General features: G+C 42.4%; 1 protein-coding gene across 4 annotated transcripts in view; it reads right to left on the bottom strand.

The window, feature by feature from the left end:
- Positions 1 to 16,189, bottom strand: part of gria4b (glutamate receptor, ionotropic, AMPA 4b) — a 164,422-nt gene that overhangs the window by 90,610 nt on the left and 57,623 nt on the right. The window lies entirely within an intron of this gene.

Raw genomic sequence — 16,189 nt, 5'->3', positions numbered from 1 at the left:
TTGAACTTTACCATCACATTCTTGACCTTTTGTGCAATAAAAGGAATCTTTTATTCTCCACTCCTGAACAGCTGTAGGACCGCTCCACCACTTTCCTCCTCCCAGATACAAACTGAAATCAGCTGATTGTACCACACGTGCGTTTTTCTTTCCATCTACCTGGAGCGCAGGTAACTGATGAACCTTTGGAACGTGAGTAACAATATAATTGTAACTGCTGAATTTAGCACTGTAAAGTGTGGTTACACTGAAAGGAGTTTCACCCAAAACTGCAGGTGAGTTTAAAAAAGATTCACCCATGAAGTGGAAAATGAGCCACAGAGACTAAAACCAGCATTTGTGACAATCTGTAAAGATGATTATTTCTGATCTAAGGAACATTATAACACAGGAGTCTATAATAACTTTATTAATAATAACTTTTTTATACAGCACACACACTTACAAAAGGCCAACAGCTGTTATATGGTCTCAGTGGCTCTGCTATATATGCAGGAGCTCGGTCATGTGGGGCTTTATATGTATAAAAGTTTTAAATGTCTTGTCTTTCTCCCTCACCCCCAATCAGTAACAGGAGGTGGCTGCTGGTTTTGCCCGTTTCTTCTCTGTAAAAGGGAGTTTTTCCTTCCCACTTTTGCCAGGTGCCAACTCATAGGTTGTGGGGTTGTAGGGTCTTTATTTTATGATACTAAGCACCCAGAGGTGACTGCTGCATCCTGGACGAGTTACAGATGGGCTAAGGAAGACTAATAAATGTAAAAAGTGAGTTACAAACATCAATATGGAGGAAAATAAAGTGTGTCTACAGGGACTGACTTTCTTTTGTACTGAGCATCAAGTGCTCACAAAAGGAACTTTAGTTTTTGATACTTTTTCACTGGCTTTTGTTTTTAACCCAGAGCCCAGAGCTTCCTCAGACCCTGGATCTGTTTCACACGAGGGGAGAAAACTAGGGCAACTCAAACACAATGCATTGATGAACTAGTTTTTTGAAATATATTTTTCTCACAACAAATATCAAGTGTACAACAAAGGATTTTGTCACGCTGTGTATCAGTTCATTTTTCCTTTATTCGGCACATTCGTCACTATGATAACTTCATTATTTAGCAGCATAAAAACAACATGCAATGAGGGCTCATCTCCAGAGAAACACATCTTAAATCATTCAAGTCCCACGCTCACAGGAAGCGATATTTTACAAGAACCGAGCGCTTAATATGAGCAGTGATAGCCATCGCATTTAACTAAGACCTCGCTGCTTTGAATGACAATTGATCGGTGGGAAATGTGGTGCAAAAATCACCACGGCAATAAGCGCTTAGCACCATGACTGGCGACAAAATAACAAACCATTATCCCGCTGATTACCACTTTAAATCCTTTCAAGAGAGCCACTGAATGCAGCAAACAGAGATCAAAACCAAACACGTCCGTTTCCTCTGATGCTTTCATCTAAAAAGGCTGTTCCCGTCTCCCATTTAAACAGCAAAACAACAGTACCAACAACTAAATCACTCCCCTTGCTGTTGTTTAGATATATTCTAGAGGACATATTCCCCATTAACAAAACACATCATGCTCATGCTGCTCTGCTTTCATGGCATAAAAGCAGCACCAACTGAACCTGCGTCTGTTGTGTTTATTGGTCAGACTTTGAATTAAATGGAACGCCTGCATTTGCATACACAAGCTGTGCTATACACACATATACACAATGTGTCCTGCTTGAGGAAATCTTCTCATTATAGAAAGGTTTGGCTGTCTACTAGAGCTGTACTATAATTGCCCACTTTCTGCACACACGGAACAACAACAGAGAGTAAAGATAATGAGCGTCCTCTGCCAGTTTCCGGGTGCGAGGAGAATCAGAGTGAGTGGCGAACTGAAGGAAGAGCTCAAGATGTTCCCGTTGTTAAAGGAAAACTGGGGGTGGGGAAGTAAACAAGAGAGCTGCTTTACTGACTAACTCATTGTTTCTATGCAGAGAGTGCAGTGCGCTGCTGTTGAGACAGAGGGGGAGAGAGAGTGTGCATATTTCTAATCTTCCTCCCTCAGTGAAACAAACAAGGCGGCAGTAAAAAAAACTAAAAGGAAAGTCACTCTTCTTCTACACACAATTATAGTCCACAGAGGTGCTGGGAACTATACTACCAGGGGGAAAAACAGTCAAGACTGTACAGTAGTTCGCCTTCAGGGATTTCAGCCAGAATGACTTTAGGAAATAGTCAGGTGAGGCCATATTCAGAGTGACAGTTTACACTGGAAGCAGCTTGTGGGATAACTGGGCCGTTCACTCAGGAAACTGGAGTTTGTAGCGTTTCTCAGTCTTTTCAAACTTAGCTGACTCGTTTCCAGAGGGAATTTGTTAGATTTAGGCAGCTAAAACCACTACTTAGCCCTAGTCATGAAAGCCTCGGCCTAGGAAAAATGTTCCTCGACCGTTTGGTGGCGTTAAATGGTTGGAACTACCACAGCTGCAAACACAGGCCAAACTGCTCAAAGAGTGGAACTGTGAGGAGTGCCATGCAGGCTTTTAAGTTTCACTACTACTCGATGGTTAGTTGGCGATTGTTTGCAGACGAATCGGGAACTTCCATGCAAACTATAGATGACTGCGACAATCTGCTAGCAATCAATGTTTTGCAACCAACTTGACCCTGCGATAGCCAGCAACCTGTCAGGAAATACACATTTATCCCTAGTGACTGGAGATTGGAGCCACGTTGGAAGGTCTTGAAGGCAAAATGTATTTTTGTGTGAGCATGTAGAGGGATGCATTAAGACAAACGGTGGGTGAGTTAGGGTTAGTGTTTTCCATGTAATTTTGAGAATCAGACACTTAATTTCCTGCATTCTGGAGAGCTTTAAATAATTATTCTCAACTTTTCTAAATGAAAATGATCATTGTTGTGTCAACATCCAAGTGATTTCCAGCATTTAGTGTGGCATGTTGATACAGTCACTCCAATCACCTCATACAGTGGGGCAAAAAAGTATTTAGTCAGCCACCGATTGTGCAAGTTCCCCCACTTAAAATGATGACAGAGGTCAGTAATTTGCACCAGAGGTACACTTCAACTGTGAGAGACAGAATGTGAAAAAAAAAAAATCCATGAATCCACATGGTAGGATTTGTAAAGAATTTATTCGTAAATCAGGGTGGAAAATAAGTATTTGGTCAATAACAAAAATACAACTCAATACTTTGTAACATAACCTTTGTTGGCGATAACAGAGGTCAAACGTTTACTATAGGTCTTTACCAGGTTTGCACACACAGTAGCTGGTATTTTGGCCCATTCCTCCATGCAGATCTTCTCGAGAGCAGTGATGTTTTGGGGCTGTCGCCGAGCAACACGGACTTTCAACTCCACAGATTTTCTATGGGGTTGAGGTCTGGAGACTGGCTAGGCCACTCCAGGACTTTCAAATGCTTCTTACGGAGCCACTCCTTTGTTGCCCGGGCGGTGTGTTTTGGATCATTGTCATGTTGGAAGACCCAGCCTCGTTTCATCTTCAAAGTTCTCACTGATGGAAGGAGGTTTTGGCTCAAAATCTCACGATACATGGCCCCATTCATTCTGTCCTTAACACGGATCAGTCGTCCTGTCCCCTTGGCAGAAAAACAGCCCCATAGCATGGTGTTTCCACCCCCATGCTTCACAGTAGGTATGGTGTTCTTGGGATGCAACTCAGTATTCTTCTTCCTCCAAACACGACGAGTTGAGTTTATACCAAAAAGTTCTACTTTGGTTTCATCTGACCACATGACATTCTCCCAATCCTCTGCTGTATCATCCATGTGCTCTCTGGCAAACTTCAGACGGGCCTGGACATGCACTGGCTTCAGCAGCGGAACACGTCTGGCACTGCGGGATTTGATTCCCTGCCGTTGTAGTGTGTTACTGATGGTGACCTTTGTTACTTTGGTCCCAGCTCTCTGCAGGTCATTCACCAGGTCCCCCCGTGTGGTTCTGGGATCTTTGCTCACCGTTCTCATGATCATTTTGACCCCACGGGATGAGATCTTGCGTGGAGCCCCAGATCGAGGGAGATTATCAGTGGTCTTGTATGTCTTCCATTTTCTGATGATTGCTCCCACAGTTGATTTTTTCACACCAAGCTGCTTGCCTATTGTAGATTCACTCTTCCCAGTCTGGTGCAGGTCTACAATACTTTTCCTGGTGTCCTTCGAAAGCTCTTTGGTCTTGGCCATGGCGGAGTTTGGAGTCTGACTGTTTGAGGCTGTGGACAGGTGTCTTTTATACAGATGATGAGTTCAAACAGGTGCCATTCATACAGGTAACGAGTGGGGGACAGAAAAGCTTCTTACAGAAGACGTTACAGGTCTGTGAGAGCCAGAGATTTTCCTTGTTTGAGGTGACCAAATACTTATTTTCCACCCTAATTTACGAAGAAATTATTTACAAATCCTCCCATGTGAATTCATGGATTTTTTTTTCACATTTTGTCTCTCACAGTTGAAGTGTACCTCTGGTGCAAATTACTGACCTCTGTCATCATTTTAGGTGGGGGAACTTGCACAATCGGTGGCTGACTAAATACTTTTTTGCCCCACTGTAGGTGCAGCCAGCCTCACTAGGTTTGAACCTTGGACTTAACGTGCTGCGGCAGTGCAAACGCACTGACAAGATTGCATGTTCCTTTCTCAAGGCATAAAACAAAGGGGGGAGTTGATATTTACATAGTAAAAAAATAATCTCTTATATCTTTGAAATGAACTGACTGTGCCTTTGTTTAGAAAACAACACAACTTCTGTTTTTCACTCTTAAAAGTAACCACACCTGTGAACACTGCTGGGGCTTGCGTACACATAGCTTTTGCTCTGTTTAGTAAATGTGGATATATATGATCAGCCTGAGTCTGCAGTGGTTTCCTCCCTCAGCCTAAAGACTGCACGTTAGGTTCTCTGGTGATTCTAAACAACCGTAGGCCTGAATGTGAGTGTCCCTGTGTTTGGTCTGTGATGGACTGGAGGCCTGTCGCCCCGTGTCAGCTGGGATAGGGCTTGGCCTCGCTGTGACCCTCGGTTGGATAAGACTTTTAAAAAATTGACGAATGGATAGCTGGAGACATCAGAGTGTAGCTCATTCAGTTGTTCCCGCCTGGCGTCAGGGTACTTTTGTATCTTTTCTTTGTGGAGGTAACCCCTCGCTTCACTTTATGATAAATATACGTTAAGGCCCTTTGGACTTTGGTAAGTTTCAACAAGATTTATGCTTACTGTGCACAGTCCTCTAAGAGAAAGAGTGAGTGGGCAAATTCATGTTTTCTAAATATTAGAGAGGACATGTCCCCTGTGTCCTGTCCTGCCCCCACCCCCAAATCCATGTCTATGCCTTAAGGCACCCCACATGATGTAACTTCACTGTTAAAGTTTGCTTTTCCCTGAGTCATGACTGACTCATTTAAAATCAGTTTCGGTGTTGGGCGGGAGGGCTAAATTATTTTATCTCCACAGATTCAGAGAACTGCACTTGGCCAAATGAAACCCAAGCCTTTCAGTGTTTTTGCAGTAAAATATTCTCTTAAAGTAACTTCAATTTTGCACTGTTAATGAAAAGAAGGAAGGGGCTTTCAGCATATGCAACAGTAATGCTACTTTACAGGCCGTCTGAAGTTCTAGTTGAATGTGCAGACAGGTTCGGGAATGCAGCTTTCCGTCGTTAGATTAGGAGGCCTGTGTCCGACCAATTTAGCCTCCAACCCTATGAGCGGGCAGAATGGTGTATGTTTTTGATTGACAGCTGAGCCAGCAGGAGCGCTGACATCAAAACAAACCTGTACTGCAAAGTAAGCACTCAAGCCAAGAACAGATGGCTCATTTTTAGAGATGGTGCAAAAGAAAAAAGACCACAGAGCTGAAATTATGGATGCTTCTATTTTTCGTTTTTTTTTTTTTTTAGCTGATCAGCTTTACTGACACTCAGCTCAGTTTGACCTCTGAGGATATTTATTTAATGTTTAACCAACCAAAAAGCCAAAACAAAAATGAACCATAGATTAAATATGTAGAAAGAGAGGTAAGAGCTGCGGGAGGAGGGTTGTCTTCTTTTAATTTGAGGGTTGTTTTGTGTTTGTTTGTTTGCCTTAACCTGAAATCTTCCTAAGCTATCTTCAAGGTTTGCTTTTCAAAGCTATTAGCATTTCCTTCAGCCAACAAAAGCTCAGGTTTCGGATCATTTTTATGTATTTAGAGAAGATCTAAACATTGGAGGGGAAAAGAAAGAATAATTACATTTTACATAGCCTGATTGCAGCAATGTATCACAGTGCCAAATATCTCCACTTATGGCCACAAATGGTCCTTTAAGACCACACAGTTATTAACACCTACTGTGTGTCTCCACATTGAAGGATGGGGGCAAACAGGGAGAGAGGGAGAGAGTCCACTCAACCAAGAAAGGAGTGCAGAGGTTGGAAAATCCACACAGCCCACTGATGTCCCCTCCAGGGATAGGATGACATCAGCGCACGCAGAGATACACAAGCACACACACACGCACACACTTCACTGAATCCTGAATATATGTCAGCCCGCACCCACGCTGTGCATGGCGAGCTGCTGTTACGCAGAAACACCAGATTGAATAACAACACATTAGTATGTATGTAAGTAAAGCTGCTGAAATTAAAACCGTCTCGGTCTCCAATTACTGCCTGTTTTCATTAGAGTTCAAACAAAACTAACAGTATTACCACTGAAATGCTACTATCACATACAGTACATGGACTACGTAAATACTGAACTCAAATCCTTTTGTTTTATGTTTAACACATTTGTGGGCAAAGATTTGTGTCCCTGTTGACTGAATATTAAAGCTACAGGACAAAAAGACAGAATTCAATTCAATTTGATTTTGTTTACATGTCACCAAATCACAATAACGGCTGCCTTAAGGCACTTTATGTTGTAAGGTAAAGACTGCAATAAAACAGAGAAAACCTGAACAATCAGATGACGCACTATAAGAAAGCATTTGCATTAACAGGACCATGCTCAGGAAGGAGCAGCCATCTTCCACGACTTCAGCATTAAGACTGTTTTAAATGCTTGTTTTCTACTCTTGGTTCTGTATAAGATCAGTGAAGGTTGATTTCCTTCATATAGTTATCTCAGGCACAGGCCTAGCAACAATGGTTGCTAGGGAAAACTGTATATTATAAAGGCTGGGGAGTTGTTGATCCCTATGTGAAACCAATCGGCCAAACGATGTATAGCATTCGCCTCCTCCCTGCAATTAGCACATTTTAAAAGTTGCAACTTTTATTTTGAAGGTCAACAGTCTAAGTCTCCCTATTTGCACCTAGCTCTTTGATTGTTGGAAACCAATTATCAACCACTCAGGGAATTCACTTTTCCCTAGCATTTTTTGTTGCCAGGGTGTTGCTGACCAGTCTGTAGGTTTCTGTGTCTAAGGCCTAAGATACACAGCACCACCCCTCTGCTATTTAAAACTTCTGTTTACACTCAGGAGCCAATAATAAGAAAGTTAGCTTGTTTTCTTAGGGTTAGGGGTTAGGGTTAGGGGTTAGGGTTAGATATCATCATTTATTTGTTAATTTATTGATTGTCTTTTGTACTATTAACCTAAACCTATTTCCCTGTTTTAGTGGAGTAGAAGTAAAACCAGAAATAATGTCCTCTCTACCCTATTAAAGGAAAACTCTTCCAGGCACAAATCATTTTTAAAATCATCATCAAAAACATCAACGGAAGGCTCAAAAATCCCAAAGCAGCTGCCCGTTTGGCAGTCTTTCAGACGTGCTACCTCTGATGCTGAAATATTCCACACGGTTTCTCACTATACATCCTGGCCAACTGTGAGAATAACAAAGCACTTCCTTTTATTATTTTTTCCCTTTATTATTCCCATTCACTTAGAATCTGCCAACGGGATCACCGTGTCCAGGGAAGCTCTGGCAGAGTGGAGGGCACAATATGGGTGTATGCCACATGCCACATGGCAAATAATGAGAATCATTCATTTCATTAAAGAAGATTGCCTCCACACTGAACATGGAATCAATCAAAACCACAAACAGATAGAAGCCTGGCCTACGCCTGCTCATCCACTGGGATCTCTACTATCTGTAGTGTGAGGATTCTGGATTTCTGGCAAAAAAAAAAAAAAAAAAAAAGCCTGTATGATAACAAACATTCAGATAGTTTGTGCATTACCATGGAAGTGTCTCATTGGCCTGAAAGTCAACCAAAGTTGAAGAACTACTGCTGGCCAGACAAAGAGCAAGCAGTCCTGCTGGAGTCACTCTGGGATCGCATTAAGAGATAAAGCTGAGAGAGCATAAACCCACAAAAGAACTGAGGCAAGTTTTCTGAGTTGCTTGGAAGAAACTACATGCATCACCATGAAAAACTGTAGGAACCTATAACAGAGTTGGTTTTATTTTAAAAGTAAAGATATAGCAACTTTACTGCACTCTGACGTTAACCTATAAATAACACTGCCTCAGTTTTCTTTTCGTCTTTCTTTTAGTACTCCCGCAACGTACTCTGCAGAAGCACATCCTCTGAAGAATGAGATACTCGTGTTTTATGTGTTTAACTAGCACAGCCTGGAACAGACCACCATGCTTCATTTACAACCTTTAATACTGTTACTGATTTTCTAAACAATGTTAAAGTCTGAAGTAATTGAGATTATGAGCCCGAAAAACAATAAAAATCTCAGGCTCCATCTGCACTAAATGACTTCTGAATGCTTGCTTTCTGACAGGTTTTTCTAAACCTGGCTCTGTATGATGTCAGTCTCAGATGTTGCCCTCTCAAGCATACAACTCTGTCTAAAATGACCTCTCAGGCACACACATGAGGCAACGAATAAAACATACGGAGCTGGAAACGAGTGTTATGTAGAGCCATTATGTAGAGCTCAGTATTTTTATATCATAAATAGATTAAATAACTTCTTCGAACTGCAACTCAAGGAACTGTACCATGTCTTTAGGATTCTTTAGCCCACTGGTTTCATTTTAAGGCTTTTGGGTGCTCTCCTCAAAGTCCAAACTCCACCCTCACAGACATATGTATCACATCAAAACAAAGCCAACAAGAGGGTGTAGACTGGACTTACATTCATTGTCAGATTGGGATACATATAAAAAAACATAACAATTGGGAGATAGACACCTTTATATTTAATATTCTGGTTAAACGTTTGCTTTTTCATAAAGCTTATAGTTAAACTTGGATCAGGTGACTCTGAACCATCCTGTGCTTTAGGCTCAGGCTGCTGAGGGACTTCCCATGATGAACAGAGCACTTGTTCTAATGCTGCATACCATTTAATTTTGTCTTCTTCCTCTGTGTCCCCATACTGTCCTTTCATTTCTTCTCCTTCCTCTTACACCCCAGCAAGTTGCAACAGATGGCTGCCCCTCCTCCCCAAGCCTGGTTCTGCTGGACGTCTCTTCCTGTTCAAAGTGAGTTCTTCCTCCTCACTGTCGCCAAGTGATCCTTTTGTGTGTGTTTATTGGGTTTTTCTCTCTAATATTGGTCTTCACTTTACCATATAAAGCCCCCTCAGACAACTGTAGTTCTGAAATATTCCCATAGAGATAAAACTCAATTGAACTGAGCTGCCTGCTAATACAAACTCTATAAACTAATAAAAATCAGCAGTGTGTTTACAGGATGTTCAGCTGCCCCCAGGTGGCCAAAAAGATTCATTATTAAATTGTTTTTAATATCAGCATGCTCATGCATGCAGTTTGCACATTTGGTCAATCATTAGGGCACTGATTGTGTCCTGATGATTGATGATATTCCCAGGCCACAGTAGGTAGCCAAATACTCCTTACACAATGAGATGATAATGACAGATCCACCAGACCCCTGGCTGAATCTACAGGTCTGATCATCCTTTGACTTTAGACTGATGACCTGACCTGATTTTTCCATTTGGCAAGTCCCTGGGTGGGCTAATGGGTACATTAATCTTTAATTTCTACGGCATATAGGAGGTATAATGCCAAGTGAATCTGCTCACACAGGATCAAAGTAAGCAAGTTAATGGAGTTACACACTGCCATCTTGTACTTCGTGCTCCTTAAGTCCAATTAAGCATTTCCAGCTTCTCTCTAATTTATTATTACATCATACAAAACAAGTAAATTAAGGGGCAGTTATACCATTTGGCTCCCTTTTTGTGGCATTCCTAACTTCTGAAAAGCTGCAACAAAATGTGACTATTTTAAAGCACCTGAAACACACACAGAAAAAAGAATTTAATTTCACAAAAATGTCAAAAGGACTTGTACTCTGTCTGCGATGTGACAATTCTCGTGTGTTTTTGAGACACTCAGGGCAGGCTTGCTGCAGCGCAAAGACACCACAGAGGCCAATAGTAGCAATCCATCAGAGTCAGGCTGCATCAAACTGATTGCTCTATATGACCCAGTAGTGATGTGACAGCAGTAGTACTGACAGTGAGGGGGCGGCCGCTAGTGACAGGCCGGCCTCCTGGACTGGTCCATTTAGTCCCACACCAGCAGTGACCCTGAAACAGCATCCGCTGGCCTCACACTCCACTGCACAAACAGGTCAGAATACACCCACACACGCATATATACACACACATTCAGTGCAGCTCAGTCTGATCAATGGGCCAGACCTTCTGCGTGTGACACACTAACTGAGTGATGCACCAGAAGCTCTCCCGTCATTTTACATAACACTCATCTGAATTTAACTTATATCATCGCTTCTAGCTGAAGTGCATCCTCTGTAGGAATCATCTCAAACTAACCTCATCCAGCAGAGATGAGCAAAAGGCCTACTCACTACCGCTTTCCCAGTCTGCTCCTATCGACTGGCAGGACGCCGGGACGGTAAAACTGCTTTGTCATCAGTGCTCTGTGTAAATCAGTGGACGGCTGAATATGGTCTACTGCCATGGACACACTTTCCCCTTGGTCCCGCAGGTGTCAGGCCCCACTCGCAGCACAGGGCCGTTTGATGATGACTGCCTCCGACCTCTGGCCCATCAATATATCGATCGCAGCTCCACAGAACAAACCTCCATTATTTACCACTTGTGCCAGAGCAAAAACATCCGAGGCTTGGGAGTCAATTTACTGAATATTAATGAAAAGGTGCATTTTTCCCCACATTTCTGACCAATGAGTCACAATTCTGCATGTATTTTTACATACAGCGTCAATGACATTCGTAGGTAACAATTTGTTTTAATGTTATTTTAATATGCATTAGTTAATAAGTAGTAAGGTGCTTGTAAATGTGTGACTAAATCATTGTTAAATCTATACTAACCTTTCTTTAGTTGCAATCTATATCCTTAACACTGGGGTACAGATGCAGTTTTTACCAAACATTACTTCATCCTTTTTTTAAACCAGCAGTGGACCCATTTTACAGGCGCTCTTTAAATGACCGTAGCTCAGTTACCATTTGTGCTAGGGACAAAATTCAAACAGTCTCGGAAAGAAGAGAAGAAAAGCTTTATGGGGATACTTAGTGTATAACAATGCCACAAAGCAATCACAAGGTACTGCTGTCTGAACCATGTCTGCTTCACATTCCCGTAACCCCTGAACCATTTTGGGCCAGAAAGAGGATTCAAATGGTTCCTGGAAGGTGAGAATTCTGTAATTTTACAGCCAAAATTACTAAATAAGTCCAGGGGGCTGAATGATACTTTGGTGATAAAGGGGTAAAAAGGGGGAAATAGTGCATTTTTAGGCTGTGGATTGATACAGATTTTATTCTCATATGAATACTGACAGAAGAAGCACGGTGCATGAGAGGTTTTGTCTAAACTGAGTAAAGTTTTAGGAGGAAGATGTCAAATTCTCTATGCTCATTGTCTTCTCATAGGATTGATTGTTTTAATTTATTTCAATTGAATTGTATTTAACACCAAACAGGAACCGCTCGTAAACAAGACCCCGAGATATTTAAACTCCTCCACTTGGGGCAGGGTCTCGTCCCTGACCCGGAGTGGGCACTCCAACCTTTTCTGGCTGGTTGATGCGGACGCTGTACCGGTCTGTTGTGGTAAAGAGAGAGCTGAGCGTAAAAGCGAAGCGAAGCTACCGGTCGATCTACGCCCCTACCCTCACCTATGGTCATGAGCTGTGGGTAGTGACCGAAAGAACAAGATCGCGAATACAAGCGGCGGAAATGAGCTTCCTCCGAAGGGTGGCTGGCTTCTCCCTTAGAGATAGGGTGAGAAGTTCGGCCATTCGGGAGGGGCTCAGAGTAGAGCTGCTCCTCCACATCGAAAGGAGCCAGCTGAGGTGGTTCGGGCATCTGACAAGGATGCCTCCGGGGCGCCTCTTGGGCGAGGTTTTCTGGGCATATCCCACCGGGAGGAGGCCCCGGGGCAAACCCAGGACACGCTGGAGAGATTGGCCTGGGAACGCCTTGGTGTTCCCCTGGATAAGCTGGAGGAGGTGGCTGGGGAGAGGGAGGTCTGGGCTTCTCTGCTTGGGCTGCTGCCCCCGCGACCTGGCCCCGGATAAGCGAAGAAAATGGAAGGATGGAGGGACCAAACAGGAGCTTTGTGTTGTAAGATAAAGAATATAATACAGAGAAAACATAAAAAAAAAAAATCACTTGACGACAGTGGAAAGGGGAAAACTTAAACCTCCAGAAGAACAAGGCTCAGCGAGCAGCACTCTTTCCTGTGGAGGAGCGCCAGAGAAAAATAATAACTTATTATCAAAGGCAGCGTAGTCACTGAGGTGACAAACAGTGAGTGGAAAAAATTTAATTACTGTGATTATGCTACAGTTTCGTGTGCATTTAGTGTCATTTTAGACACATTTACAACACTTTCCCCTGATTTTTCTCCCACTTTTCTGATTTTTCACCATCAGGAGTTGACCAAAGTGACACTGACACCAACTTTCCAAAGTTACAAGTAATCAAAACATTATTTTGCAACAGCAGCGTTTCAAGTAATTCTCCAAGGGATCATCATCTCTTAAAGATGTTCGATTGTAGGAAGACATCTTCATCATCTCACCAAGAAGCCAGCAGCACCATGAGCGGAGGTCTTTTATGAAAGAGGACAGAAAGAAACGCCTTTGTGTCTGTAATAGTTTCAACGAGGTAAAAAAAAAAAAAAAATCAATACAGGCTATGTCTGAGCGGTCCAGATGAAAAGAAACCATCACTATCTGAACGACCGTACACAGCGCTCACGCTGGGCAGGCAGCCATTTTGAAAGGAATCACAGCAGCGCGCAATCCGGCAATCCGTCTCACACAGTTCAATACCTCTCCTAACACAAATACTGTCAGACACAATACAGTGACTTCATTAAAGCCCGCATTACATTTATTTAAGGGTTCAATGGCATGGCGGAACAAGTAACTTTTATGCCAGCTAACAAGTCAAAGTGAATACTACTGCAGCTGACCCTCAAGAGTTAAACCCTTAATTAGACATGAATTACTGCAGTTATATTAAGTCTCCCCTCCACTTAGCACGTGGTGAGTAATTCAGATTTTAGATCATGCTGAACTTAAATGCCCACACCATGACCAGCAATCCCATCAGCCGTGGCTTTGTTTTTGCCCTGATTACCATTACACAATGTTGTATGCTGCAGATAAATACAGGATAGTCTTTCAGCACTTTATAGCAAAGCACTAAAGATGACATAACACAGCGTCAGAGGGAAACTTTCACAGGGTTTTTCTTGCATAAATGTGAATAAACCCTACATTTACATTCTTAGCATTTCTCAAAAACACAGCAACTCTCGCATGTAACAGAGAATGATAAAAATGCAGTACAGTTGAACTTGCCACCTCAAAAGCACACTGCTGCCTCCTTTCATTGCCTGTGTGTGCGCACGTGTGTCAGCTTTAATAAGGTGCGCCTGCGTGCATTCAACTGCACATTGCATGCGTGTATGTATGCATGCGTGCACGACTTTCCTTTGACATCATACACAATCATGCGCAGAGAGACCCACTAGACAGCAGCGCTGTGCATCCCACTGACAGACCACGTCTCATGGCACACTCACATGCTTAAATGTACGCAGGAACACATGCATGCACGCACTCTCTGCTTGACTTTGTCTCCCACCATGCCCTGGGTTAAAGAGTGGTGGTGGTGGTTGTGGTGCTGGGTAGGAGGGGAGATGAAGCTCTGCACATCATTTACACACTCCTCTTCCTTCTACCCCCTCGGTGCACTCTCTCATTTTCCTTTCACCCTGTCATAAAACCAGGCAGCCTGGGATTGAATGCTAAGAGAATTAAAGGAAGCAACTATGGTGCGTGTCAACCAGAGCTTTTTTAATATGAAATACCTTCAAACCTTCTCATTATCCTGTGAAAAAAACAACTTCTGTTTTTTTGGCCCTATCAAAAAGGACAAACCGCTGAAATTCAAACAAAACAAACCCAGAGAACAGCAAGTAAACAACCAGCTAAACATATTTATGGATGTCTGTGTGGAATTTATTCAGAGAGCATCATTACAACCTTGCAGGAAACAAACGTAATCGAATAAACTGCATCCAATCCATCAGATCTGAAGCTGTAAGCTCTACATACTGGCAAAGAGTTAGCGTGTATTGGTGACATGCAGAAAAATGCACAATCACAATCTGAACTGCAGCTAAACAATTACATTAAACGTATACTCCTGCCAGTGGACTCCTACGTCCTATGTTGTTGCCCCTGTGGGAAAACAGATGGGTAAAATACAACTACAGTGGTGAGTCAGCCATATAAAGTGCATCAGCACAGCAACTGCATACACTATATATCAGCATGTTAAATTTCTACATTAATTTTTAAAAAAAAAAACAACAACAAATATAACAGTTAGTAATGAAGCAGAGATCCTCGGAGGGATTGCCAAGAGGCACAAAACGCTCCAAAGTGTGAATAATGCAAGCACCGAGGGATGAGTGAACTAAACTCCTCGTAAATCCTTTACCACTTAGCATCAATAAAACATGAGCTAACTGGGGGGGAAAGAGAGGCAGAGATGGAGAGCAAGAGAGGGAGAGTTACAGGAAGATGATGGATAATAGCCAATCAAGGTGCTCCTATGGAAGAATGTCAGTGAAATAAAAACATTTGCAGGAATTTCACCAAAGGCATTTTTTATTCTCCACATATAAGACCTGACCTGAAATATTTGTTTGATTCATTACTTTCATGAGTAAATCACAGTATCAGACACATACGTCTTAAGATGCACAGAAAATTGCCGCATCTGATTCCAGGTAACTGGGTTCCTGGAATCAGACGGATTCCTTAAATTGTTTCTGGGATTTTTCTCTTTTTAAAAATGACAGAGATTCCTTCCAAAAATTCTTGGACTGAGTAGAAACGATCACATGTTCTCTGGACAAAGTAGTCTGGGAGGAATGGGAGTAGAGCACGGCCAAACCATCCATCCTTGTCCTTAACCATTGATCCAACTTGATTGGGATGAAGACTTTAACAGCTGCAGGGTAAATCTGGGACAGGTCAGGTATAATTATAGGGCTAACATAGAGAGACAGACCACCTCACTCTCTCAGATAGACAACCTCCTGCCAATTTAAAATCTGATCCACCTGATCCAACAAGTGAGTGTTTAGAAAGCCAGAAGAAACCAACAGAGTCACAAGGAGAACTCCTCAAAGAAGGACCACAGACCAGGAGGTTCGAACACGGTACTTCCTGTGAGGCATTAGTATTAACCACTTCACCACCGATGGTGAGTGGTGAAAAACATTTAATGTAGCAAAGTTAAAGAAAATTAAGTTTTACAGCTACTGATTTCACTCATCCTCCCACACACAAAAATAATGTTATTTATGCTATGAAACATAGAACAAACCGTTTAAGCATTTTAGTTTAAATTCTTATTCATTACACAATACCACTTAAGGCTTGCATCTGTTCAGTCCTAAATTTACTCTGTGGCATGCCAACGACCCCATCACATAATGCCTGAGTCATAAAGTAATATCTTGAGCCACAAGAACAACAAGGAGTCGTGCAACAGATGGTGAAGCTCCCACAGCGCCCTGACCTCAGCATCATGAAGGCAGTCTGGGATTATAGGGAGGGAAAAAAAGACAGATGAAGTTTAAAACAAAGAAGAAATATGACAAGTTCTCCAAGACAGTTGGAACAACCAACCTGTAAAGTACTTTGAGAAAC

Source organism: Aulonocara stuartgranti (assembly GCF_965226115.1).
Source record: "Aulonocara stuartgranti genome assembly, chromosome: 10".
In the NCBI taxonomy this organism is placed as follows: domain Eukaryota; kingdom Metazoa; phylum Chordata; class Actinopteri; order Cichliformes; family Cichlidae; genus Aulonocara; species Aulonocara stuartgranti.
The sequence above is the reverse complement of the archived record's forward strand: the minus strand, read 5'-3'. Positions and strand labels throughout refer to the sequence as shown.